The sequence below is a fragment of the Hyla sarda genome, unplaced genomic scaffold, assembly GCF_029499605.1.
Source record: "Hyla sarda isolate aHylSar1 unplaced genomic scaffold, aHylSar1.hap1 scaffold_266, whole genome shotgun sequence".
Classification (NCBI taxonomy): Eukaryota; Metazoa; Chordata; class Amphibia; order Anura; family Hylidae; genus Hyla; species Hyla sarda.
The window spans coordinates 210,763-237,615 of record NW_026609353.1 but is presented as its reverse complement, the minus strand read 5'-3'; the positions used below and the strand labels follow the sequence as shown (position 1 = coordinate 237,615).

At 45.0% G+C, this 26,853-nt stretch overlaps 9 non-coding genes across 9 annotated transcripts; all 9 read left to right on the top strand.

Moving 5' to 3' along the window:
• Positions 1-1,985: 1,985 nt before the first annotated feature.
• Positions 1,986-2,176, top strand: LOC130324702 (U2 spliceosomal RNA). Its single transcript, XR_008869657.1, has one exon. It is a non-coding gene; the product is annotated as a U2 spliceosomal RNA (small nuclear RNA).
• Positions 2,177-4,259: 2,083 nt separating this feature from the next.
• On the top strand, positions 4,260-4,450 carry LOC130324701 (U2 spliceosomal RNA). The gene has a single exon (XR_008869656.1). It is a non-coding gene; the product is annotated as a U2 spliceosomal RNA (small nuclear RNA).
• Positions 4,451-11,333: 6,883 nt separating this feature from the next.
• Positions 11,334-11,527, top strand: LOC130324771 (U2 spliceosomal RNA). Its single transcript, XR_008869718.1, has one exon. It is a non-coding gene; the product is annotated as a U2 spliceosomal RNA (small nuclear RNA).
• A 2,089-nt stretch (positions 11,528-13,616) lies between these two features.
• LOC130324700 (U2 spliceosomal RNA) lies at positions 13,617-13,807 on the top strand. The gene has a single exon (XR_008869655.1). It is a non-coding gene; the product is annotated as a U2 spliceosomal RNA (small nuclear RNA).
• A 2,089-nt stretch (positions 13,808-15,896) lies between these two features.
• LOC130324699 (U2 spliceosomal RNA) lies at positions 15,897-16,087 on the top strand. The gene has a single exon (XR_008869654.1). It is a non-coding gene; the product is annotated as a U2 spliceosomal RNA (small nuclear RNA).
• A 2,057-nt stretch (positions 16,088-18,144) lies between these two features.
• On the top strand, positions 18,145-18,335 carry LOC130324698 (U2 spliceosomal RNA). Its single transcript, XR_008869653.1, has one exon. It is a non-coding gene; the product is annotated as a U2 spliceosomal RNA (small nuclear RNA).
• A 2,094-nt stretch (positions 18,336-20,429) lies between these two features.
• Positions 20,430-20,620, top strand: LOC130324697 (U2 spliceosomal RNA). Its single transcript, XR_008869652.1, has one exon. It is a non-coding gene; the product is annotated as a U2 spliceosomal RNA (small nuclear RNA).
• Positions 20,621-22,715: 2,095 nt separating this feature from the next.
• LOC130324696 (U2 spliceosomal RNA) lies at positions 22,716-22,906 on the top strand. The gene has a single exon (XR_008869651.1). It is a non-coding gene; the product is annotated as a U2 spliceosomal RNA (small nuclear RNA).
• Positions 22,907-24,993: 2,087 nt separating this feature from the next.
• On the top strand, positions 24,994-25,184 carry LOC130324695 (U2 spliceosomal RNA). Its single transcript, XR_008869650.1, has one exon. It is a non-coding gene; the product is annotated as a U2 spliceosomal RNA (small nuclear RNA).
• Positions 25,185-26,853: the final 1,669 nt, after the last annotated feature.

Genomic DNA, 26,853 nt, shown 5'->3' with positions numbered 1-26,853 from the left:
CAAAAAACAAAAGGTGGTGCTGCTGCTGCTTCTGCTGCTTCTGCTTGTGTCTGGCCGCTGTTGGAGCGTCCAGGCACAGGACTTCTGCTGCTGCTGACTAAATGGCCTCCTTAATTGGATCATTTGAGTAGCCAGCACACCTGTGCAGGTAGGGCATGACATGATAGGCAGCTGCCTTGATAGCGGGTGGGTGCTGAATGTTCCTAATTGACAAAATAAGATTAATGCTTATGAAGAAATATAAAATCTCATCCCTTCCCCAATATCGCGCCACACCCCTACCCCTTAATTCCCTGGTTGAACTTGATGGACATATGTCTTTTTTCGACCGTACTAACTATGTAACTATGTAACATAACATGGGGGGGTCTCCTGGCTGTTCACACAGGTGTGTCATTGCTGTACATTGACCATGCATTGCTTCTGTGGTATTGCAAAGGCAAAGACAAATGCTTCCAGCCATCCATTGCACTAATGGATTGGTCATCAGCTGGCTGTCTATGTCCCGCATCAATATAGACCAAAGTACAGAGGGTTAGGCTATGCTATAGTGCACCTACCTGATGCATCAGAAGGTGCGAGGCCCTTGCTAAATTCTGTGCACAGACTTTGAGATCTATGCTTTAGACTGTATCTAAACCTGCTCCAACATGGACTGACATTCTGGCCTACTTTCAGCCGATGCGACTTGTCTGTCGCTGAACAGTCGCTTTTTATGTATTCAGCACCTATGTATAATGTTGTAAAAATGCTCTAGAAGCTAAAGTCGCAGAAATGTCACACATATTTGGCCTGCAACTTTCTGTGCGACAAATTCAGACAGGAAAAATCAGTATAAATCCTTAGAAAATTATCCCCCAGTGTCTCCATCTGCTGGCGGTATTGAATAAGCATTGCTGCACTGATGGGGTATGCATTAGACAAAAAAAAAGAAGAAAAAGAAGAATAATACGCCCAGAAAAGAGGCGAAAAGGAGAAAAACGTAAAAAAACGTGAAAAAAAAGTAAGAGGAAGAGAAGGGAAAAAAAGGTGGAAATGGGTTTAAAAGTGATTTCGGCGGAGAAATATATATATATATATATATATATATATATATATATATATATATATATACGCGCACACACACACATATATATAAACGTATTCTCCGTTGAGATATTGCAGCCGCTGCTGTGTCCAGGCCCAGGAGCCTTAGCACTGTGCTGTGATGTCACTCAATACCACTGACATCACTAGGTGTAAACAACATCTCTCCTTTGCTGTGTATGTGACTATGGAGCTGTTTGGTGATGTCGTCTATTATGGCCTTCATAGAAGCAACAGGAGATTGTTGCATCCATCTAGAACCCTCAGAACTACAGTGCTATGATGTCACTCACTTCCACAGGCCTTGCAGAGTGTAAACAACAACAACCCAGCTTTGTCGTGTATGTAACCATAGGGATTGTGATGTCACCTAGAACCTTCACAGCAGCGACAGCTTTATGAGGAGCATCAGCACTGCTCTGCCTGAGCAGAACCATCACCGCCATAGGTTGTCAAATAACCCGGATTTAACCCACACAGGTAAGTCCAATGGGGTGCAGGCATGTCCTCTATGCTTACAGCTTCCCGTGGGTGTTGGTTTGATACCGTTTGGGGACAGCCAAGGAGGCATCTGCAGGCAACAAAGGTAGGTGTGTGCTTGTGTGTGTGTTTCCTATGCAGATCCTAAGCCCAGTGTCACATGCAAGTAGGAGGAGTAAGAAGGGTTCCTGGCAAATCCGGGTTATGGATTGCATTTAAAAAGGCCCCGTGGGAGTGCAATGGGCCCCTGTCTTGCTGCTTAGCAATAATGGTATGGGTTTAGGTTCTGCTGTGTGTACTGGTGGTTGACTGCCCCCCAGCCCAGAGTGTGCATGGAAAATTGTCTGGCAGCCTCCCTGACAGCAAGCAGTGATAGTGCCCATGAACGGGACCTTGTTGGGCCCGCCCCTTTCACGGTTATCGCTTCTCGGCCTTTTGGCTAAGATCAAGTGTAGTATCTGTTCTTATCAGTTTAATATCTGATACGTCCCCTATCTGGGGACCATATATTAAATGGATTTTTGAGAACGGGGGCCGATTTCGAAGCTTGCTTCCGTCGCCCTATGCATTGACCCGATATGGCAGTATCTTCGGGTACAGTGCACCACCCCCTTACAGGGTTAAAAAGAAAGATTCCTACTTTCATTGCTACCTGCTTGCTGGCTAGCCAGCTAGCCAGCCCTGTGGGCCTTGCTGCTGCTGCTGCTGCTGCTGCAGCCAAAAAACAAAAGGTGGTGCTGCTGCTGCTTCTGCTGCTTCTGCTTGTGTCTGGCCGCTGTTGGAGCGTCCAGGCACAGGACTTCTGCTGCTGCTGACTAAATGGCCTCCTTAATTGGATCATTTGAGTAGCCAGCACACCTGTGCAGGTAGGGCATGACATGATAGGCAGCTGCCTTGATAGCGGGTGGGTGCTGAATGTTCCTAATTGACAAAATAAGATTAATGCTTATGAAGAAATATAAAATCTCATCCCTTCCCCAATATCGCGCCACACCCCTACCCCTTAATTCCCTGGTTGAACTTGATGGACATATGTCTTTTTTCGACCGTACTAACTATGTAACTATGTAACATAACATGGGGGGGTCTCCTGGCTGTTCACACAGGTGTGTCATTGCTGTACATTGACCATGCATTGCTTCTGTGGTATTGCAAAGGCAAAGACAAATGCTTCCAGCCATCCATTGCACTAATGGATTGGTCATCAGCTGGCTGTCTATGTCCCGCATCAATATAGACCAAAGTACAGAGGGTTAGGCTATGCTATAGTGCACCTACCTGATGCATCAGAAGGTGCGAGGCCCTTGCTAAATTCTGTGCACAGACTTTGAGATCTATGCTTTAGACTGTATCTAAACCTGCTCCAACATGGACTGACATTCTGGCCTACTTTCAGCCGATGCGACTTGTCTGTCGCTGAACAGTCGCTTTTTATGTATTCAGCACCTATGTATAATGTTGTAAAAATGCTCTAGAAGCTAAAGTCGCAGAAATGTCACACATATTTGGCCTGCAACTTTCTGTGCGACAAATTCAGACAGGAAAAATCAGTATAAATCCTTAGAAAATTATCCCCCAGTGTCTCCATCTGCTGGCGGTATTGAATAAGCATTGCTGCACTGATGGGGTATGCATTAGACGAAAAAAAAGAAGAAAAAGAAGAATAATACGCCCAGAAAAGAGGCGAAAAGGAGAAAAACGTAAAAAAACGTGAAAAAAAAGTAAGAGGAAGAGAAGGGAAAAAAAGGTGGAAATGGGTTTAAAAGTGATTTCGGCGGAGAAATATATATATATATATATATATATATATATATATATATACGCGCACACACACACATATATATAAACGTATTCTCCGTTGAGATATTGCAGCCGCTGCTGTGTCCAGGCCCAGGAGCCTTAGCACTGTGCTGTGATGTCACTCAATACCACTGACATCACTAGGTGTAAACAACATCTCTCCTTTGCTGTGTATGTGACTATGGAGCTGTTTGGTGATGTCGTCTATTATGGCCTTCATAGAAGCAACAGGAGATTGTTGCATCCATCTAGAACCCTCAGAACTACAGTGCTATGATGTCACTCACTTCCACAGGCCTTGCAGAGTGTAAACAACAACAACCCAGCTTTGTCGTGTATGTAACCATAGGGATTGTGATGTCACCTAGAACTTTCACAGCAGCGACAGCTTTATGAGGAGCATCAGCACTGCTCTGCCTGAGCAGAACCATCACCGCCATAGGTTGTCAAATAACCCGGATTTAACCCACACAGGTAAGTCCAATGGGGTGCAGGCATGTCCTCTATGCTTACAGCTTCCCGTGGGTGTTGGTTTGATACCGTTTGGGGACAGCCAAGGAGGCATCTGCAGGCAACAAAGGAAGGTGTGTGCTTGTGTGTGTGTTTCCTATGCAGATCCTAAGCCCAGTGTCACATGCAAGTAGGAGGAGTAAGAAGGGTTCCTGGCAAATCCGGGTTATGGATTGCATTTAAAAAGGCCCCGTGGGAGTGCAATGGGCCCCTGTCTTGCTGCTTAGCAATAATGGTATGGGTTTAGGTTCTGCTGTGTGTACTGGTGGTTGACTGCCCCCCAGCCCAGAGTGTGCATGGAAAATTGTCTGGCAGCCTCCCTGACAGCAAGCAGTGATAGTGCCCATGAAGGGGACCTTGTTGGGCCCGCCCCTTTCACGGTTATCGCTTCTCGGCCTTTTGGCTAAGATCAAGTGTAGTATCTGTTCTTATCAGTTTAATATCTGATACGTCCCCTATCTGGGGACCATATATTAAATGGATTTTTGAGAACGGGGGCCGATTTCGAAGCTTGCTTCCGTCGCCCTATGCATTGACCCGATATGGCAGTATCTTCGGGTACAGTGCACCACCCCCTTACAGGGTTAAAAAGAAAGATTCCTACTTTCATTGCTACCTGCTTGCTGGCTAGCCAGCTAGCCAGCCCTGTGGGCCTTGCTGCTGCTGCTGCTGCTGCTGCTGCAGCCAAAAAACAAAAGGTGGTGCTGCTGCTGCTTCTGCTGCTTCTGCTTGTGTCTGGCCGCTGTTGGAGCGTCCAGGCACAGGACTTCTGCTGCTGCTGACTAAATGGCCTCCTTAATTGGATCATTTGAGTAGCCAGCACACCTGTGCAGGTAGGGCATGACATGATAGGCAGCTGCCTTGATAGCGGGTGGGTGCTGAATGTTCCTAATTGACAAAATAAGATTAATGCTTATGAAGAAATATAAAATCTCATCCCTTCCCCAATATCGCGCCACACCCCTACCCCTTAATTCCCTGGTTGAACTTGATGGACATATGTCTTTTTTCGACCGTACTAACTATGTAACTATGTAACATAACATGGGGGGGTCTCCTGGCTGTTCACACAGGTGTGTCATTGCTGTACATTGACCATGCATTGCTTCTGTGGTATTGCAAAGGCAAAGACAAATGCTTCCAGCCATCCATTGCACTAATGGATTGGTCATCAGCTGGCTGTCTATGTCCCGCATCAATATAGACCAAAGTACAGAGGGTTAGGCTATGCTATAGTGCACCTACCTGATGCATCAGAAGGTGCGAGGCCCTTGCTAAATTCTGTGCACAGACTTTGAGATCTATGCTTTAGACTGTATCTAAACCTGCTCCAACATGGACTGACATTCTGGCCTACTTTCAGCCGATGCGACTTGTCTGTCGCTGAACAGTCGCTTTTTATGTATTCAGCACCTATGTATAATGTTGTAAAAATGCTCTAGAAGCTAAAGTCGCAGAAATGTCACACATATTTGGCCTGCAACTTTCTGTGCGACAAATTCAGACAGGAAAAATCAGTATAAATCCTTAGAAAATTATCCCCCAGTGTCTCCATCTGCTGGCGGTATTGAATAAGCATTGCTGCACTGATGGGGTATGCATTAGACGAAAAAAAAGAAGAAAAAGAAGAATAATACGCCCAGAAAAGAGGCGAAAAGGAGAAAAACGTAAAAAAACGTGAAAAAAAAGTAAGAGGAAGAGAAGGGAAAAAAAGGTGGAAATGGGTTTAAAAGTGATTTCGGCGGAGAAATATATATATATATATATATATATATATATATATATATATATATACGCGCACACACACACATATATATAAACGTATTCTCCGTTGAGATATTGCAGCCGCTGCTGTGTCCAGGCCCAGGAGCCTTAGCACTGTGCTGTGATGTCACTCAATACCACTGACATCACTAGGTGTAAACAACATCTCTCCTTTGCTGTGTATGTGACTATGGAGCTGTTTGGTGATGTCGTCTATTATGGCCTTCATAGAAGCAACAGGAGATTGTTGCATCCATCTAGAACCCTCAGAACTACAGTGCTATGATGTCACTCACTTCCACAGGCCTTGCAGAGTGTAAACAACAACAACCCAGCTTTGTCGTGTATGTAACCATAGGGATTGTGATGTCACCTAGAACCTTCACAGCAGCGACAGCTTTATGAGGAGCATCAGCACTGCTCTGCCTGAGCAGAACCATCACCGCCATAGGTTGTCAAATAACCCGGATTTAACCCACACAGGTAAGTCCAATGGGGTGCAGGCATGTCCTCTATGCTTACAGCTTCCCGTGGGTGTTGGTTTGATACCGTTTGGGGACAGCCAAGGAGGCATCTGCAGGCAACAAAGGTAGGTGTGTGCTTGTGTGTGTGTTTCCTATGCAGATCCTAAGCCCAGTGTCACATGCAAGTAGGAGGAGTAAGAAGGGTTCCTGGCAAATCCGGGTTATGGATTGCATTTAAAAAGGCCCCGTGGGAGTGCAATGGGCCCCTGTCTTGCTGCTTAGCAATAATGGTATGGGTTTAGGTTCTGCTGTGTGTACTGGTGGTTGACTGCCCCCCAGCCCAGAGTGTGCATGGAAAATTGTCTGGCAGCCTCCCTGACAGCAAGCAGTGATAGTGCCCATGAAGGGGACCTTGTTGGGCCCGCCCCTTTCACGGTTATCGCTTCTCGGCCTTTTGGCTAAGATCAAGAGGTGCGAGGTGGATTGCAGGAGCTATCCCTTGCGGGGGCTACTGTGAATTGTGCGATAATGGCTTTCCAGAGCCGAATTAATTACCTGAAAGATGGAGAGACCAGGATAAAGAATGGATTTCGTGTGGATATCCTTGAAAGTGCATTGGACAAGTTCAGCTTGGAACATCTTGTGAAGAACATCTTCCTAAAGACCTTGCTGGTGAAAAAGCAGGATATTCTATGTCTGCAGCAGCATGGGAGAGCTTCATATGTCCTTGTGCTTGAATCTCACAGCGCCTGTCAGAATCTGCACTACCAATTAAAGTCCAAGCTGAATTCACCTGAGCTGGATGGACTTACCTTCACTGTGTTATACACTGCAGGAGAGACAAACCTGGTGGTGTTCATGTACAATCCGTATGTGAATCTGGCTGACATTGGGCGCTTTCTCCAGAGATATTGCTCTGAGGTGAAAGGAGGAGAGAAAATCTTCAATACAGAGGATCTCTGGACTGGTAAATACAAGTTCCGTGTGAAGTTTAGAGCTGATCCTGATGGAATTGAGGGCATGCAACATCCGCCCTCCAGCTTTACAATTGGCAGAGACAGAGGCTACCTGTTTTATAACAACATGCCGGAATTTTGCAGAAAATGCAGGAGCTTTGGCCACAGACAGGATGCTTGCACTTCACCATCTGTGCAGTTCTGTGGTCGCTGCGGCAAAGCTGGACATACCTCAGGAGGTTGCACGGAGGAGGTGGTGTGCAATCTCTGCGGGCAACGTGGACATGTGTTCAAAGACTGTCTGTACAGGTCCAGAACTTGGGCGGAGGTCGCTGCATCATCTTGTGACCAGGCTGCTGCTGCTGCTGCTGCTATTGCTGCCACACCCGAGGCTGGATCCAAACCTGTGGACACTATTCAGACTGCGGATCCTGTTCCTGTTGCTGTTACTGTTGGGTCTGTTCAGACTGCAGTCTCTGCAGTTAAAAAGAAAGAGACTGTAAAACCTGCTGCTGTAAAGCCAGATGTTATCCAGCGGAAAGTTGGTGGCAGTGAACCCCGTGCTGTCCCTGCTGTCACCATGGGGGCGGTGGAGTCGGTGGTCGCTGTCACTGAGTCGGACTTTGCCGAGTCAGATATGGAGCAGGGATCATCTGTGGCTACACTTGCAAGAGACTGGTCAGAGGAAATGGAGGTTGAAGACTTGAAAAAAAAGAGAAAGAAAGATCCTGTTGTCTCAGATGTGAACAGTGGCCAAACAAAACGGTTACTGGTTGCACCATCTCAAGTAATCCAGGAACTTACATCTCCTGAGTCTGAGGCAGCAACTCCTGAAAAGGGTTAAATGGCTACCATCAGCATTGCCTCGCTTAATGCGAGAGGAATAAAGAGTCCTGCAAGGAGGGCTGCTTTTTTTTCATTTTTGTCAACTTTGAATGCAAGAATTTTTCTAATTCAAGAATGTGGAATTTATCATCACATGAATTATGAATACCTGAGAACTGACTGGATATATGGCCCATCTATCTGGTCAGGTGACAACTCAAACAAGAACTCTGGAGTTGGAATACTTTTTAAGGGCCAGGACTTTAACATCATGTCCTTTGTGGAAATTGTGCCTGGGAGGGCATTGCTTGTGAATGTACAATATAATGGAGTGGAGTTGAGGATTATTAACATCTATGCCTCCCCTGTTAAAGAAGAAAGATCCTCCCTCCTAGAGATTGTGCAGTTGTATTTGCATGGAGCTACCTCTCTTGTCTTGGGAGGAGATTTTAACTGTGTGTTGCCTGATGAGAGGAGAGTCTCTGGGTCTGTGAGAAAAGACAAGACTGAAGTGCAGCTGAAGAATCTAATTCAGGACAACAGATTGCAAGATGCCTGGAGAAGTCAAAACCCATCTGACCCTGGTTACACCTGGGAAAGTAACATCTATAAATCCAGAATTGACTTTGTCCTTATTTCTGAAAATATAAAAATAAATAATGCTAAACTCACAGATAATGTCTTGTCTGACCACAAACTTCTCTCTGTGGAAATTTACTTACCTGATGTCATCAAAGGGAAAGGTGTTTGGAGACTGAACTCACAGCTCCTAGAAGATGAAATCATAAAGAGAGACTTTGTTATTTATTATAAAAAACTAAAAAATCTCCAACAGCGGTTTGCATCAATGCTGGACTGGTGGGAGCATGCAAAGGCCAAAATAAAAGAATTTTTTATGCGTGCTGGTGTGAACAAAGCCAAGGAGAAGCAAAGGTGGTTTAAAAGACTAAACACAAAACTGCAAACCTGTTACCAGCTGAGGAGCATTGGTGTGAACATGGATGATACAATTGTAAAGGTGAAAGAGGAGATAAAGAAAGCTGTGGAAGGAAAAGGTAAAGAAATTATTTATAATGCAAAAGTGGAACATATGGAAAAAAATGAGACTTGCTCACGCTTCTTTTTAAAGAAACTTGTTGAAAAGAAAGAATTAATAAAAAATCTTGATGGTGAGACTACTAAAGATGGACTTTTAAATAAAGCACACAGTTTTTATCATGATCTTTTTAGTGAAAAACACATTGACTCTGACTTTTTACCCGAAGTAATGGACTCTGTGCAATATTGTCTGAGTGATCAGGACAAAGATGTTTTGTGCAATAGTGTGAATATGGCTGAAGTGGAAAGTGCAGTAAAGAGTTTTTTAAAAGGGAAAACTCCTGGATCTGATGGATTACAAATAGAATTTTACCTGTCTTTTTGGGAAATTTTAAAGTCTGATTTTTATGCTGTTCTTAAAGAGGTTTTTAACTGTGAGAAGCTGCCTGAGTCCTGGAGGAGTGGTGTGGTGACTTTGTTGTACAAGAAAGGAGACAAGACAAAGCTAGAAAATTGGAGACCAATCACTCTACTCAATGTGGACTATAAAATTTTTGCAAAAATCTTGGTCAACCGCATGAAGCTAGTGATTGAGACGGTGATCCACCCTGACCAAGTATGTGGTGTCCCAGGGCGTGCAGTGTGGGAGCATCTCAATGTCATCAGAGATGCCATCTGGTACCAGCAGGAGCGCCAACAGAAGCTTGCAGTGTTATCTCTTGATTTTATGAAAGCATATGACAGAGTTTCCCACCAGCATTTATGGACTGTTTTAAAAAAGATGGGTTTTCCAGAGAGTTTTATCAAGCATGTTGCACTTTTATACAATGACTGCTTTAGCAAAATTTTAGTCAATGGGTTTTTATCTGAAGATGTTTTACTGAGTTCGGGCGTTAAGCAAGGATGCCCTTTGTCACCGCTGCTATTTATATGTGCAATAGAACCCCTACTGGCTATGCTGAGAAAGGACAAGGTGATCAGAGGGGTCCCCATACCAGGGGGTAATGGACAGTTTACGAAAACCCTTGCATATATGGATGATGTGACCATTTTATGTGACTCAGAAGTATCTGTCAGAAGAGCCTTGATGAAGACTGAATTTTTTTGCCAAGCATCTGCTTTTAAACTAAATATTGCTAAATGTGAATGTTTGGGGATTGGGAAGTGGTCAAATACAGACATCCCCCAACTAAAGATCCAGAGTGAGAAAATAAAGGTTTTAGGAGTGGTTTTTAATGCAAAAAATGATGGAGAGGAGAGTTGGAACATTATTAAAGAAAAGGTACAGAAAAAAATTGACTTTTGGAAGCTTAGGAAACTATCAATTGAAGGGAAGCTTTTAATTATACGTTCCTTGCTTTTACCTGTTTTATTGTACCTTAACACAGTGTTTCCTCCATCAGAGACTGTTCTTAAAAACCTGCAAAAACAATTTTTTCATTTTATCTGGAGTTCAAGGATGGAAAAACTCAAGAGAGACATTATGTACAAGCTGCACAAAAATGGAGGTAAAAACGTTCCTAATCTTAAAAATTTTTTATACCTGAAGTTTTTTAGCATGTGTTTTAAGACTGTTTTATCCTCTAAACAATGGACATTTTATCTAAAGTATGCTGCTGGTGATATATTTAGAAAAAGAAAATGGATTCACCTACCTCAGACATCCCCTGTTTTAATCATACCTCCAAAGCACTATATGGTTTTAGAGAAAGTGATTCGTCTGTATAACTTGAAAGACATGGACATTGAGATTCTCAAGCATCCCAAAAGAATAGAGATGGAGCTCAGGAGATCGGAGCAAACCTCTGGGATTTTAAACTTCTCTAAAACAAAATGTGACAGAGTGTGGAGGATGGTTAATGCACCGTATCTGGAGAATTGCAATAAAGATCTTGCATGGTCAATAGCACATGAGTGTGTACCTACCAGACACTTTCAGCACAGACGGGGATTGTGCAATACTTCAAGATGTCCAAGAGGAAGCTGTGGAGGAGAAGAGACAGTCTTACATGTGTTTTGGAACTGTTTTTATGCTCAAGAGGTGTGGAAAAGTGTGGCGAGTCTTTTAATGTTTCTTACCGGTCTAAAGACTTTTAATCATGAAGTTGTTTTATTCGGGAATTTTACGAGTCAAAATAAAGATACAGAGAGAGTGATATGGACTGTTGTGAATACCGTCAAGAATGCCTTATGGAAGTCTCGCAATATTTTGGTTTTCCAGAAAGACTTGATTAGTGAAAGTGACTGTTTTAAACTTGCACTGAGTGATCTTTTTGTCTACTATTTATTGGACAAAAAGAGACTGGGGGCCCAGAAAGCTAATTCACTTTGGCACTTTAGTCTTTGGAATGCAATAATGTGATATGTAATATGATGCATTTTGAATAGTAGTGAAAGTTTACTTGTATGTATTTCTTGTTTTTGCACTTTACTAATAAAAACGTAAAAAAATCTGTTCTTATCAGTTTAATATCTGATACGTCCCCTATCTGGGGACCATATATTAAATGGATTTTTGAGAACGGGGGCCGATTTCGAAGCTTGCTTCCGTCGCCCTATGCATTGACCCGATATGGCAGTATCTTCGGGTACAGTGCACCACCCCCTTACAGGGTTAAAAAGAAAGATTCCTACTTTCATTGCTACCTGCTTGCTGGCTAGCCAGCTAGCCAGCCCTGTGGGCCTTGCTGCTGCTGCTGCTGCTGCTGCAGCCAAAAAACAAAAGGTGGTGCTGCTGCTGCTTCTGCTGCTTCTGCTTGTGTCTGGCCGCTGTTGGAGCGTCCAGGCACAGGACTTCTGCTGCTGCTGACTAAATGGCCTCCTTAATTGGATCATTTGAGTAGCCAGCACACCTGTGCAGGTAGGGCATGACATGATAGGCAGCTGCCTTGATAGCGGGTGGGTGCTGAATGTTCCTAATTGACAAAATAAGATTAATGCTTATGAAGAAATATAAAATCTCATCCCTTCCCCAATATCGCGCCACACCCCTACCCCTCAATTCCCTGGTTGAACTTGATGGACATATGTCTTTTTTCGACCGTACTAACTATGTAACTATGTAACATAACATGGGGGGGTCTCCTGGCTGTTCACACAGGTGTGTCATTGCTGTACATTGACCATGCATTGCTTCTGTGGTATTGCAAAGGCAAAGACAAATGCTTCCAGCCATCCATTGCACTAATGGATTGGTCATCAGCTGGCTGTCTATGTCCCGCATCAATATAGACCAAAGTACAGAGGGTTAGGCTATGCTATAGTGCACCTACCTGATGCATCAGAAGGTGCGAGGCCCTTGCTAAATTCTGTGCACAGACTTTGAGATCTATGCTTTAGACTGTATCTAAACCTGCTCCAACATGGACTGACATTCTGGCCTACTTTCAGCCGATGCGACTTGTCTGTCGCTGAACAGTCGCTTTTTATGTATTCAGCACCTATGTATAATGTTGTAAAAATGCTCTAGAAGCTAAAGTCGCAGAAATGTCACACATATTTGGCCTGCAACTTTCTGTGCGACAAATTCAGACAGGAAAAATCAGTATAAATCCTTAGAAAATTATCCCCCAGTGTCTCCATCTGCTGGCGGTATTGAATAAGCATTGCTGCACTGATGGGGTATGCATTAGACGAAAAAAAAGAAGAAAAAGAAGAATAATACGCCCAGAAAAGAGGCGAAAAGGAGAAAAACGTAAAAAAACGTGAAAAAAAAGTAAGAGGAAGAGAAGGGAAAAAAAGGTGGAAATGGGTTTAAAAGTGATTTCGGCGGAGAAATATATATATATATATATATATATATATATATATATATATATATACGCGCACACACACACATATATATAAACGTATTCTCCGTTGAGATATTGCAGCCGCTGCTGTGTCCAGGCCCAGGAGCCTTAGCACTGTGCTGTGATGTCACTCAATACCACTGACATCACTAGGTGTAAACAACATCTCTCCTTTGCTGTGTATGTGACTATGGAGCTGTTTGGTGATGTCGTCTATTATGGCCTTCATAGAAGCAACAGGAGATTGTTGCATCCATCTAGAACCCTCAGAACTACAGTGCTATGATGTCACTCACTTCCACAGGCCTTGCAGAGTGTAAACAACAACAACCCAGCTTTGTCGTGTATGTAACCATAGGGATTGTGATGTCACCTAGAACCTTCACAGCAGCGACAGCTTTATGAGGAGCATCAGCACTGCTCTGCCTGAGCAGAACCATCACCGCCATAGGTTGTCAAATAACCCGGATTTAACCCACACAGGTAAGTCCAATGGGGTGCAGGCATGTCCTCTATGCTTACAGCTTCCCGTGGGTGTTGGTTTGATACCGTTTGGGGACAGCCAAGGAGGCATCTGCAGGCAACAAAGGTAGGTGTGTGCTTGTGTGTGTGTTTCCTATGCAGATCCTAAGCCCAGTGTCACATGCAAGTAGGAGGAGTAAGAAGGGTTCCTGGCAAATCCGGGTTATGGATTGCATTTAAAAAGGCCCCGTGGGAGTGCAATGGGCCCCTGTCTTGCTGCTTAGCAATAATGGTATGGGTTTAGGTTCTGCTGTGTGTACTGGTGGTTGACTGCCCCCCAGCCCAGAGTGTGCATGGAAAATTGTCTGGCAGCCTCCCTGACAGCAAGCAGTGATAGTGCCCATGAAGGGGACCTTGTTGGGCCCGCCCCTTTCACGGTTATCGCTTCTCGGCCTTTTGGCTAAGATCAAGTGTAGTATCTGTTCTTATCAGTTTAATATCTGATACGTCCCCTATCTGGGGACCATATATTAAATGGATTTTTGAGAACGGGGGCCGATTTCGAAGCTTGCTTCCGTCGCCCTATGCATTGACCCGATATGGCAGTATCTTCGGGTACAGTGCACCACCCCCTTACAGGGTTAAAAAGAAAGATTCCTACTTTCATTGCTACCTGCTTGCTGGCTAGCCAGCTAGCCAGCCCTGTGGGCCTTGCTGCTGCTGCTGCTGCTGCTGCAGCCAAAAAACAAAAGGTGGTGCTGCTGCTGCTTCTGCTGCTTCTGCTTGTGTCTGGCCGCTGTTGGAGCGTCCAGGCACAGGACTTCTGCTGCTGCTGACTAAATGGCCTCCTTAATTGGATCATTTGAGTAGCCAGCACACCTGTGCAGGTAGGGCATGACATGATAGGCAGCTGCCTTGATAGCGGGTGGGTGCTGAATGTTCCTAATTGACAAAATAAGATTAATGCTTATGAAGAAATATAAAATCTCATCCCTTCCCCAATATCGCGCCACACCCCTACCCCTTAATTCCCTGGTTGAACTTGATGGACATATGTCTTTTTTCGACCGTACTAACTATGTAACTATGTAACATAACATGGGGGGGTCTCCTGGCTGTTCACACAGGTGTGTCATTGCTGTACATTGACCATGCATTGCTTCTGTGGTATTGCAAAGGCAAAGACAAATGCTTCCAGCCATCCATTGCACTAATGGATTGGTCATCAGCTGGCTGTCTATGTCCCGCATCAATATAGACCAAAGTACAGAGGGTTAGGCTATGCTATAGTGCACCTACCTGATGCATCAGAAGGTGCGAGGCCCTTGCTAAATTCTGTGCACAGACTTTGAGATCTATGCTTTAGACTGTATCTAAACCTGCTCCAACATGGACTGACATTCTGGCCTACTTTCAGCCGATGCGACTTGTCTGTCGCTGAACAGTCGCTTTTTATGTATTCAGCACCTATGTATAATGTTGTAAAAATGCTCTAGAAGCTAAAGTCGCAGAAATGTCACACATATTTGGCCTGCAACTTTCTGTGCGACAAATTCAGACAGGAAAAATCAGTATAAATCCTTAGAAAATTATCCCCCAGTGTCTCCATCTGCTGGCGGTATTGAATAAGCATTGCTGCACTGATGGGGTATGCATTAGACGAAAAAAAAGAAGAAAAAGAAGAATAATACGCCCAGAAAAGAGGCGAAAAGGAGAAAAACGTAAAAAAACGTGAAAAAAAAGTAAGAGGAAGAGAAGGGAAAAAAAGGTGGAAATGGGTTTAAAAGTGATTTCGGCGGAGAAATATATATATATATATATATATATATATATATATATATATATATACGCGCACACACACACATATATATAAACGTATTCTCCGTTGAGATATTGCAGCCGCTGCTGTGTCCAGGCCCAGGAGCCTTAGCACTGTGCTGTGATGTCACTCAATACCACTGACATCACTAGGTGTAAACAACATCTCTCCTTTGCTGTGTATGTGACTATGGAGCTGTTTGGTGATGTCGTCTATTATGGCCTTCATAGAAGCAACAGGAGATTGTTGCATCCATCTAGAACCCTCAGAACTACAGTGCTATGATGTCACTCACTTCCACAGGCCTTGCAGAGTGTAAACAACAACAACCCAGCTTTGTCGTGTATGTAACCATAGGGATTGTGATGTCACCTAGAACCTTCACAGCAGCGACAGCTTTATGAGGAGCATCAGCACTGCTCTGCCTGAGCAGAACCATCACCGCCATAGGTTGTCAAATAACCCGGATTTAACCCACACAGGTAAGTCCAATGGGGTGCAGGCATGTCCTCTATGCTTACAGCTTCCCGTGGGTGTTGGTTTGATACCGTTTGGGGACAGCCAAGGAGGCATCTGCAGGCAACAAAGGTAGGTGTGTGCTTGTGTGTGTGTTTCCTATGCAGATCCTAAGCCCAGTGTCACATGCAAGTAGGAGGAGTAAGAAGGGTTCCTGGCAAATCCGGGTTATGGATTGCATTTAAAAAGGCCCCGTGGGAGTGCAATGGGCCCCTGTCTTGCTGCTTAGCAATAATGGTATGGGTTTAGGTTCTGCTGTGTGTACTGGTGGTTGACTGCCCCCCAGCCCAGAGTGTGCATGGAAAATTGTCTGGCAGCCTCCCTGACAGCAAGCAGTGATAGTGCCCATGAAGGGGACCTTGTTGGGCCCGCCCCTTTCACGGTTATCGCTTCTCGGCCTTTTGGCTAAGATCAAGTGTAGTATCTGTTCTTATCAGTTTAATATCTGATACGTCCCCTATCTGGGGACCATATATTAAATGGATTTTTGAGAACGGGGGCCGATTTCGAAGCTTGCTTCCGTCGCCCTATGCATTGACCCGATATGGCAGTATCTTCGGGTACAGTGCACCACCCCCTTACAGGGTTAAAAAGAAAGATTCCTACTTTCATTGCTACCTGCTTGCTGGCTAGCCAGCTAGCCAGCCCTGTGGGCCTTGCTGCTGCTGCTGCTGCTGCTGCAGCCAAAAAACAAAAGGTGGTGCTGCTGCTGCTTCTGCTGCTTCTGCTTGTGTCTGGCCGCTGTTGGAGCGTCCAGGCACAGGACTTCTGCTGCTGCTGACTAAATGGCCTCCTTAATTGGATCATTTGAGTAGCCAGCACACCTGTGCAGGTAGGGCATGACATGATAGGCAGCTGCCTTGATAGCGGGTGGGTGCTGAATGTTCCTAATTGACAAAATAAGATTAATGCTTATGAAGAAATATAAAATCTCATCCCTTCCCCAATATCGCGCCACACCCCTACCCCTTAATTCCCTGGTTGAACTTGATGGACATATGTCTTTTTTCGACCGTACTAACTATGTAACTATGTAACATAACATGGGGGGGTCTCCTGGCTGTTCACACAGGTGTGTCATTGCTGTACATTGACCATGCATTGCTTCTGTGGTATTGCAAAGGCAAAGACAAATGCTTCCAGCCATCCATTGCACTAATGGATTGGTCATCAGCTGGCTGTCTATGTCCCGCATCAATATAGACCAAAGTACAGAGGGTTAGGCTATGCTATAGTGCACCTACCTGATGCATCAGAAGGTGCGAGGCCCTTGCTAAATTCTGTGCACAGACTTTGAGATCTATGCTTTAGACTGTATCTAAACCTGCTCCAACATGGACTGACATTCTGGCCTACTTTCAGCCGATGCGACTTGTCTGTCGCTGAACAGTCGCTTTTTATGTATTCAGCACCTATGTATAATGTTGTAAAAATGCTCTAGAAGCTAAAGTCGCAGAAATGTCACACATATTTGGCCTGCAACTTTCTGTGCGACAAATTCAGACAGGAAAAATCAGTATAAATCCTTAGAAAATTATCCCCCAGTGTCTCCATCTGCTGGCGGTATTGAATAAGCATTGCTGCACTGATGGGGTATGCATTAGACGAAAAAAAAGAAGAAAAAGAAGAATAATACGCCCAGAAAAGAGGCGAAAAGGAGAAAAACGTAAAAAAACGTGAAAAAAAAGTAAGAGGAAGAGAAGGGAAAAAAAGGTGGAAATGGGTTTAAAAGTGATTTCGGTGGAGAAATATATATATATACGCGCACACACACACATATATATAAACGTATTCTCCGTTGAGATATTGCAGCCGCTGCTGTGTCCAGGCCCAGGAGCCTTAGCACTGTGCTGTGATGTCACTCAATACCACTGACATCACTAGGTGTAAACAACATCTCTCCTTTGCTGTGTATGTGACTATGGAGCTGTTTGGTGATGTCGTCTATTATGGCCTTCATAGAAGCAACAGGAGATTGTTGCATCCATCTAGAACCCTCAGAACTACAGTGCTATGATGTCACTCACTTCCACAGGCCTTGCAGAGTGTAAACAACAACAACCCAGCTTTGTCGTGTATGTAACCATAGGGATTGTGATGTCACCTAGAACCTTCACAGCAGCGACAGCTTTATGAGGAGCATCAGCACTGCTCTGCCTGAGCAGAACCATCACCGCCATAGGTTGTCAAATAACCCGGATTTAACCCACACAGGTAAGTCCAATGGGGTGCAGGCATGTCCTCTATGCTTACAGCTTCCCGTGGGTGTTGGTTTGATACCGTTTGGGGACAGCCAAGGAGGCATCTGCAGGCAACAAAGGTAGGTGTGTGCTTGTGTGTGTGTTTCCTATGCAGATCCTAAGCCCAGTGTCACATGCAAGTAGGAGGAGTAAGAAGGGTTCCTGGCAAATCCGGGTTATGGATTGCATTTAAAAAGGCCCCGTGGGAGTGCAATGGGCCCCTGTCTTGCTGCTTAGCAATAATGGTATGGGTTTAGGTTCTGCTGTGTGTACTGGTGGTTGACTGCCCCCCAGCCCAGAGTGTGCATGGAAAATTGTCTGGCAGCCTCCCTGACAGCAAGCAGTGATAGTGCCCATGAAGGGGACCTTGTTGGGCCCGCCCCTTTCACGGTTATCGCTTCTCGGCCTTTTGGCTAAGATCAAGTGTAGTATCTGTTCTTATCAGTTTAATATCTGATACGTCCCCTATCTGGGGACCATATATTAAATGGATTTTTGAGAACGGGGGCCGATTTCGAAGCTTGCTTCCGTCGCCCTATGCATTGACCCGATATGGCAGTATCTTCGGGTACAGTGCACCACCCCCTTACAGGGTTAAAAAGAAAGATTCCTACTTTCATTGCTACCTGCTTGCTGGCTAGCCAGCTAGCCAGCCCTGTGGGCCTTGCTGCTGCTGCTGCTGCTGCTGCAGCCAAAAAACAAAAGGTGGTGCTGCTGCTGCTTCTGCTGCTTCTGCTTGTGTCTGGCCGCTGTTGGAGCGTCCAGGCACAGGACTTCTGCTGCTGCTGACTAAATGGCCTCCTTAATTGGATCATTTGAGTAGCCAGCACACCTGTGCAGGTAGGGCATGACATGATAGGCAGCTGCCTTGATAGCGGGTGGGTGCTGAATGTTCCTAATTGACAAAATAAGATTAATGCTTATGAAGAAATATAAAATCTCATCCCTTCCCCAATATCGCGCCACACCCCTACCCCTTAATTCCCTGGTTGAACTTGATGGACATATGTCTTTTTTCGACCGTACTAACTATGTAACTATGTAACATAACATGGGGGGGGTCTCCTGGCTGTTCACACAGGTGTGTCATTGCTGTACATTGACCATGCATTGCTTCTGTGGTATTGCAAAGGCAAAGACAAATGCTTCCAGCCATCCATTGCACTAATGGATTGGTCATCAGCTGGCTGTCTATGTCCCGCATCAATATAGACCAAAGTACAGAGGGTTAGGCTATGCTATAGTGCACCTACCTGATGCATCAGAAGGTGCGAGGCCCTTGCTAAATTCTGTGCACAGACTTTGAGATCTATGCTTTAGACTGTATCTAAACCTGCTCCAACATGGACTGACATTCTGGCCTACTTTCAGCCGATGCGACTTGTCTGTCGCTGAACAGTCGCTTTTTATGTATTCAGCACCTATGTATAATGTTGTAAAAATGCTCTAGAAGCTAAAGTCACAGAAATGTCACACATATTTGGCCTGCAACTTTCTGTGCGACAAATTCAGACAGGAAAAATCAGTATAAATCCTTAGAAAATTATCCCCCAGTGTCTCCATCTGCTGGCGGTATTGAATAAGCATTGCTGCACTGATGGGGTATGCATTAGACGAAAAAAAAGAAGAAAAAGAAGAATAATACGCCCAGAAAAGAGGCGAAAAGGAGAAAAACGTAAAAAAACGTGAAAAAAAAGTAAGAGGAAGAGAAGGGAAAAAAAGGTGGAAATGGGTTTAAAAGTGATTTCGGCGGAGAAATATATATATATATATATATATATATATATATATATATATATATATATACGCGCACACACACACATATATATAAACGTATTCTCCGTTGAGATATTGCAGCCGCTGCTGTGTCCAGGCCCAGGAGCCTTAGCACTGTGCTGTGATGTCACTCAATACCACTGACATCACTAGGTGTAAACAACATCTCTCCTTTGCTGTGTATGTGACTATGGAGCTGTTTGGTGATGTCGTCTATTATGGCCTTCATAGAAGCAACAGGAGATTGTTGCATCCATCTAGAACCCTCAGAACTACAGTGCTATGATGTCACTCACTTCCACAGGCCTTGCAGAGTGTAAACAACAACAACCCAGCTTTGTCGTGTATGTAACCATAGGGATTGTGATGTCACCTAGAACCTTCACAGCAGCGACAGCTTTATGAGGAGCATCAGCACTGCTCTGCCTGAGCAGAACCATCACCGCCATAGGTTGTCAAATAACCCGGATTTAACCCACACAGGTAAGTCCAATGGGGTGCAGGCATGTCCTCTATGCTTACAGCTTCCCGTGGGTGTTGGTTTGATACCGTTTGGGGACAGCCAAGGAGGCATCTGCAGGCAACAAAGGTAGGTGTGTGCTTGTGTGTGTGTTTCCTATGCAGATCCTAAGCCCAGTGTCACATGCAAGTAGGAGGAGTAAGAAGGGTTCCTGGCAAATCCGGGTTATGGATTGCATTTAAAAAGGCCCCGTGGGAGTGCAATGGGCCCCTGTCTTGCTGCTTAGCAATAATGGTATGGGTTTAGGTTCTGCTGTGTGTACTGGTGGTTGACTGCCCCCCAGCCCAGAGTGTGCATGGAAAATTGTCTGGCAGCCTCCCTGACAGCAAGCAGTGATAGTGCCCATGAAGGGGACCTTGTTGGGCCCGCCCCTTTCACGGTTATCGCTTCTCGGCCTTTTGGCTAAGATCAAGTGTAGTATCTGTTCTTATCAGTTTAATATCTGATACGTCCCCTATCTGGGGACCATATATTAAATGGATTTTTGAGAACGGGGGCCGATTTCGAAGCTTGCTTCCGTCGCCCTATGCATTGACCCGATATGGCAGTATCTTCGGGTACAGTGCACCACCCCCTTACAGGGTTAAAAAGAAAGATTCCTACTTTCATTGCTACCTGCTTGCTGGCTAGCCAGCTAGCCAGCCCTGTGGGCCTTGCTGCTGCTGCTGCTGCTGCTGCAGCCAAAAAACAAAAGGTGGTGCTGCTGCTGCTTCTGCTGCTTCTGCTTGTGTCTGGCCGCTGTTGGAGCGTCCAGGCACAGGACTTCTGCTGCTGCTGACTAAATGGCCTCCTTAATTGGATCATTTGAGTAGCCAGCACACCTGTGCAGGTAGGGCATGACATGATAGGCAGCTGCCTTGATAGCGGGTGGGTGCTGAATGTTCCTAATTGACAAAATAAGATTAATGCTTATGAAGAAATATAAAATCTCATCCCTTCCCCAATATCGCGCCACACCCCTACCCCTTAATTCCCTGGTTGAACTTGATGGACATATGTCTTTTTTCGACCGTACTAACTATGTAACTATGTAACATAACATGGGGGGGTCTCCTGGCTGTTCACACAGGTGTGTCATTGCTGTACATTGACCATGCATTGCTTCTGTGGTATTGCAAAGGCAAAGACAAATGCTTCCAGCCATCCATTGCACTAATGGATTGGTCATCAGCTGGCTGTCTATGTCCCGCATCAATATAGACCAAAGTACAGAGGGTTAGGCTATGCTATAGTGCACCTACCTGATGCATCAGAAGGTGCGAGGCCCTTGCTAAATTCTGTGCACAGACTTTGAGATCTATGCTTTAGACTGTATCTAAACCTGCTCCAACATGGACTGACATTCTGGCCTACTTTCAGCCGATGCGACTTGTCTGTCGCTGAACAGTCGCTTTTTATGTATTCAGCACCTATGTATAATGTTGTAAAAATGCTCTAGAAGCTAAAGTCGCAGAAATGTCACACATATTTGGCCTGCAACTTTCTGTGCGACAAATTCAGACAGGAAAAATCAGTATAAATCCTTAGAAAATTATCCCCCAGTGTCTCCATCTGCTGGCGGTATTGAATAAGCATTGCTGCACTGATGGGGTATGCATTAGACGAAAAAAAAGAAGAAAAAGAAGAATAATACGCCCAGAAAAGAGGCGAAAAGGAGAAAAACGTAAAAAAACGTGAAAAAAAAGTAAGAGGAAGAGAAGGGAAAAAAAGGTGGAAATGGGTTTAAAAGTGATTTCGGCGGAGATATATATATATATATATATATATATATATATATATATATATATATATATATACGCGCACACACACACATATATATAAACGTATTCTCCGTTGAGATATTGCAGCCGCTGCTGTGTCCAGGCCCAGGAGCCTTAGCACTGTGCTGTGATGTCACTCAATACCACTGACATCACTAGGTGTAAACAACATCTCTCCTTTGCTGTGTATGTGACTATGGAGCTGTTTGGTGATGTCGTCTATTATGGCCTTCATAGAAGCAACAGGAGATTGTTGCATCCATCTAGAACCCTCAGAACTACAGTGCTATGATGTCACTCACTTCCACAGGCCTTGCAGAGTGTAAACAACAACAACCCAGCTTTGTCGTGTATGTAACCATAGGGATTGTGATGTCACCTAGAACCTTCACAGCAGCGACAGCTTTATGAGGAGCATCAGCACTGCTCTGCCTGAGCAGAACCATCACCGCCATAGGTTGTCAAATAACCCGGATTTAACCCACACAGGTAAGTCCAATGGGGTGCAGGCATGTCCTCTATGCTTACAGCTTCCCGTGGGTGTTGGTTTGATACCGTTTGGGGACAGCCAAGGAGGCATCTGCAGGCAACAAAGGTAGGTGTGTGCTTGTGTGTGTGTTTCCTATGCAGATCCTAAGCCCAGTGTCACATGCAAGTAGGAGGAGTAAGAAGGGTTCCTGGCAAATCCGGGTTATGGATTGCATTTAAAAAGGCCCCGTGGGAGTGCAATGGGCCCCTGTCTTGCTGCTTAGCAATAATGGTATGGGTTTAGGTTCTGCTGTGTGTACTGGTGGTTGACTGCCCCCCAGCCCAGAGTGTGCATGGAAAATTGTCTGGCAGCCTCCCTGACAGCAAGCAGTGATAGTGCCCATGAAGGGGACCTTGTTGGGCCCGCCCCTTTCACGGTTATCGCTTCTCGGCCTTTTGGCTAAGATCAAGTGTAGTATCTGTTCTTATCAGTTTAATATCTGATACGTCCCCTATCTGGGGACCATATATTAAATGGATTTTTGAGAACGGGGGCCGATTTCGAAGCTTGCTTCCGTCGCCCTATGCATTGACCCGATATGGCAGTATCTTCGGGTACAGTGCACCACCCCCTTACAGGGTTAAAAAGAAAGATTCCTACTTTCATTGCTACCTGCTTGCTGGCTAGCCAGCTAGCCAGCCCTGTGGGCCTTGCTGCTGCTGCTGCTGCTGCTGCAGCCAAAAAACAAAAGGTGGTGCTGCTGCTGCTTCTGCTGCTTCTGCTTGTGTCTGGCCGCTGTTGGAGCGTCCAGGCACAGGACTTCTGCTGCTGCTGACTAAATGGCCTCCTTAATTGGATCATTTGAGTAGCCAGCACACCTGTGCAGGTAGGGCATGACATGATAGGCAGCTGCCTTGATAGCGGGTGGGTGCTGAATGTTCCTAATTGACAAAATAAGATTAATGCTTATGAAGAAATATAAAATCTCATCCCTTCCCCAATATCGCGCCACACCCCTACCCCTTAATTCCCTGGTTGAACTTGATGGACATATGTCTTTTTTCGACCGTACTAACTATGTAACTATGTAACATAACATGGGGGGGTCTCCTGGCTGTTCACACAGGTGTGTCATTGCTGTACATTGACCATGCATTGCTTCTGTGGTATTGCAAAGGCAAAGACAAATGCTTCCAGCCATCCATTGCACTAATGGATTGGTCATCAGCTGGCTGTCTATGTCCCGCATCAATATAGACCAAAGTACAGAGGGTTAGGCTATGCTATAGTGCACCTACCTGATGCATCAGAAGGTGCGAGGCCCTTGCTAAATTCTGTGCACAGACTTTGAGATCTATGCTTTAGACTGTATCTAAACCTGCTCCAACATGGACTGACATTCTGGCCTACTTTCAGCCGATGCGACTTGTCTGTCGCTGAACAGTCGCTTTTTATGTATTCAGCACCTATGTATAATGTTGTAAAAATGCTCTAGAAGCTAAAGTCGCAGAAATGTCACACATATTTGGCCTGCAACTTTCTGTGCGACAAATTCAGACAGGAAAAATCAGTATAAATCCTTAGAAAATTATCCCCCAGTGTCTCCATCTGCTGGCGGTATTGAATAAGCATTGCTGCACTGATGGGGTATGCATTAGACGAAAAAAAAGAAGAAAAAGAAGAATAATACGCCCAGAAAAGAGGCGAAAAGGAGAAAAACGTAAAAAAACGTGAAAAAAAAGTAAGAGGAAGAGAAGGGAAAAAAAGGTGGAAATGGGTTTAAAAGTGATTTCGGCGGAGAAATATATATATATATATATATATATATATATATATATATATATACGCGCACACACACACATATATATAAACGTATTCTCCGTTGAGATATTGCAGCCGCTGCTGTGTCCAGGCCCAGGAGCCTTAGCACTGTGCTGTGATGTCACTCAATACCACTGACATCACTAGGTGTAAACAACATCTCTCCTTTGCTGTGTATGTGACTATGGAGCTGTTTGGTGATGTCGTCTATTATGGCCTTCATAGAAGCAACAGGAGATTGTTGCATCCATCTAGAACCCTCAGAACTACAGTGCTATGCTGTCACTCACTTCCACAGGCCTTGCAGAGTGTAAACAACAACAACCCAGCTTTGTCGTGTATGTAACCATAGGGATTGTGATGTCACCTAGAACCTTCACAGCAGCGACAGCTTTATGAGGAGCATCAGCACTGCTCTGCCTGAGCAGAACCATCACCGCCATAGGTTGTCAAATAACCCGGATTTAACCCACACAGGTAAGTCCAATGGGGTGCAGGCATGTCCTCTATGCTTACAGCTTCCCGTGGGTGTTGGTTTGATACCGTTTGGGGACAGCCAAGGAGGCATCTGCAGGCAACAAAGGTAGGTGTGTGCTTGTGTGTGTGTTTCCTATGCAGATCCTAAGCCCAGTGTCACATGCAAGTAGGAGGAGTAAGAAGGGTTCCTGGCAAATCCGGGTTATGGATTGCATTTAAAAAGGCCCCTTGGGAGTGCAATGGGCCCCTGTCTTGCTGCTTAGCAATAATGGTATGGGTTTAGGTTCTGCTGTGTGTACTGGTGGTTGACTGCCCCCCAGCCCAGAGTGTGCATGGAAAATTGTCTGGCAGCCTCCCTGACAGCAAGCAGTGATAGTGCCCATGAAGGGGACCTTGTTGGGCCCGCCCCTTTCACGGTTATCGCTTCTCGGCCTTTTGGCTAAGATCAAGTGTAGTATCTGTTCTTATCAGTTTAATATCTGATACGTCCCCTATCTGGGGACCATATATTAAATGGATTTTTGAGAACGGGGGCCGATTTCGAAGCTTGCTTCCGTCGCCCTATGCATTGACCCGATATGGCAGTATCTTCGGGTACAGTGCACCACCCCCTTACAGGGTTAAAAAGAAAGATTCCTACTTTCATTGCTACCTGCTTGCTGGCTAGCCAGCTAGCCAGCCCTGTGGGCCTTGCTGCTGCTGCTGCTGCTGCTGCAGCCAAAAAACAAAAGGTGGTGCTGCTGCTGCTTCTGCTGCTTCTGCTTGTGTCTGGCCGCTGTTGGAGCGTCCAGGCACAGGACTTCTGCTGCTGCTGACTAAATGGCCTCCTTAATTGGATCATTTGAGTAGCCAGCACACCTGTGCAGGTAGGGCATGACATGATAGGCAGCTGCCTTGATAGCGGGTGGGTGCTGAATGTTCCTAATTGACAAAATAAGATTAATGCTTATGAAGAAATATAAAATCTCATCCCTTCCCCAATATCGCGCCACACCCCTACCCCTTAATTCCCTGGTTGAACTTGATGGACATATGTCTTTTTTCGACCGTACTAACTATGTAACTATGTAACATAACATGGGGGGGTCTCCTGGCTGTTCACACAGGTGTGTCATTGCTGTACATTGACCATGCATTGCTTCTGTGGTATTGCAAAGGCAAAGACAAATGCTTCCAGCCATCCATTGCACTAATGGATTGGTCATCAGCTGGCTGTCTATGTCCCGCATCAATATAGACCAAAGTACAGAGGGTTAGGCTATGCTATAGTGCACCTACCTGATGCATCAGAAGGTGCGAGGCCCTTGCTAAATTCTGTGCACAGACTTTGAGATCTATGCTTTAGACTGTATCTAAACCTGCTCCAACATGGACTGACATTCTGGCCTACTTTCAGCCGATGCGACTTGTCTGTCGCTGAACAGTCGCTTTTTATGTATTCAGCACCTATGTATAATGTTGTAAAAATGCTCTAGAAGCTAAAGTCGCAGAAATGTCACACATATTTGGCCTGCAACTTTCTGTGCGACAAATTCAGACAGGAAAAATCAGTATAAATCCTTAGAAAATTATCCCCCAGTGTCTCCATCTGCTGGCGGTATTGAATAAGCATTGCTGCACTGATGGGGTATGCATTAGACGAAAAAAAAGAAGAAAAAGAAGAATAATACGCCCAGAAAAGAGGCGAAAAGGAGAAAAACGTAAAAAAACGTGAAAAAAAAGTAAGAGGAAGAGAAGGGAAAAAAAGGTGGAAATGGGTTTAAAAGTGATTTCGGCGGAGAAATATATATATATATATATATATATATATATATATATATATATATACGCGCACACACACACATATATATAAACGTATTCTCCGTTGAGATATTGCAGCCGCTGCTGTGTCCAGGCCCAGGAGCCTTAGCACTGTGCTGTGATGTCACTCAATACCACTGACATCACTAGGTGTAAACAACATCTCTCCTTTGCTGTGTATGTGACTATGGAGCTGTTTGGTGATGTCGTCTATTATGGCCTTCATAGAAGCAACAGGAGATTGTTGCATCCATCTAGAACCCTCAGAACTACAGTGCTATGATGTCACTCACTTCCACAGGCCTTGCAGAGTGTAAACAACAACAACCCAGCTTTGTCGTGTATGTAACCATAGGGATTGTGATGTCACCTAGAACCTTCACAGCAGCGACAGCTTTATGAGGAGCATCAGCACTGCTCTGCCTGAGCAGAACCATCACCGCCATAGGTTGTCAAATAACCCGGATTTAACCCACACA